This window comes from Rhododendron vialii, chromosome 3a, assembly GCF_030253575.1.
Source record: "Rhododendron vialii isolate Sample 1 chromosome 3a, ASM3025357v1".
NCBI lineage: Eukaryota > Viridiplantae > Streptophyta > Magnoliopsida > Ericales > Ericaceae > Rhododendron > Rhododendron vialii.
The window spans coordinates 11,484,912-11,485,831 of record NC_080559.1 but is presented as its reverse complement, the minus strand read 5'-3'; the positions used below and the strand labels follow the sequence as shown (position 1 = coordinate 11,485,831).

The following is a 920-nucleotide window of genomic DNA, read 5'->3' as shown; positions in this document are numbered from 1 at the left end:
CTATTTTGCTGCGAACCATGCCCCCAAATCAAAGCCAAATAGCATCAGAGAGGGCAGGCCTAGAGATCTAATTCAATTTATGTGCACATTATCATGCTTCCTTCATTGATAGTCCAGAGCATCGGTATGCACATTACCGGCCCTATCTGGATATTTTTAAAAATTAACAGAATAAGGAAGAGCAAGAAATTTTTTCAACAAATGGATGTCGATGCATGTGAATTTGATTATAAGAGTCTTTTGTGTAAATTTGATTTTAAGAGTCTTTTGTGAATTTAGATTTTGTGCATGTTAGTTTCTACGTACCAATATGTAGTTGCGTAGCAACATTAGTGTTGTGAGGTTTTTTTTTTCATCGGCAAAAAAAACTTCTTAATAGAACTCAAACAATGGTACATTGAGAAAAACCAATACAAAGTCCAAGAGGGAAAACTCATGAGCAAAGTACAATGGTATATATATATATATATATATATATAACACTAATATGTACCAAGTTTTCATTGGTCTCTTCTCCTTTTTCTATTTCAGCTCTTCGCTGGATGAATCTCCCCATTTACCTTGACTTGGGCCAAGTTTTCACCTCGACTAGGGCCAAGTTTTCATTGGTCTGATTTTGGCCCAAAATTTTTCATTGTCAAATCTACCAACAAATTAATATAGTTTCTTTTTCCAATTTTCCCTGCCAATGGCCCTCATGAGTCATTGACCCTATGAAACAAGTATCGGTTTAAACTTTTAATGTTAGGCCTTTCAAAAGCCTGAAAACATCGTGAACAACAACTGTCTTCCAAAATATTGGGCAAATTCAATGATTATCCGCACAAATTTCTTGAAAGACAGTTCTAAGAACAGATGATTTGGCCACTAATTATTAGCTGACAGTAATGCTATAATACACACCTTTATTTAAGTATGAA

At 34.6% G+C, this 920-nt stretch overlaps 1 non-coding gene across 1 annotated transcript; it reads right to left on the bottom strand.

Annotated features, from left to right (window-relative positions):
- On the bottom strand, positions 1-108 carry LOC131321461 (small nucleolar RNA snoR100). The gene has a single exon (XR_009198506.1). It is a non-coding gene; the product is annotated as a small nucleolar RNA snoR100 (small nucleolar RNA).
- Positions 109-920: the final 812 nt, after the last annotated feature.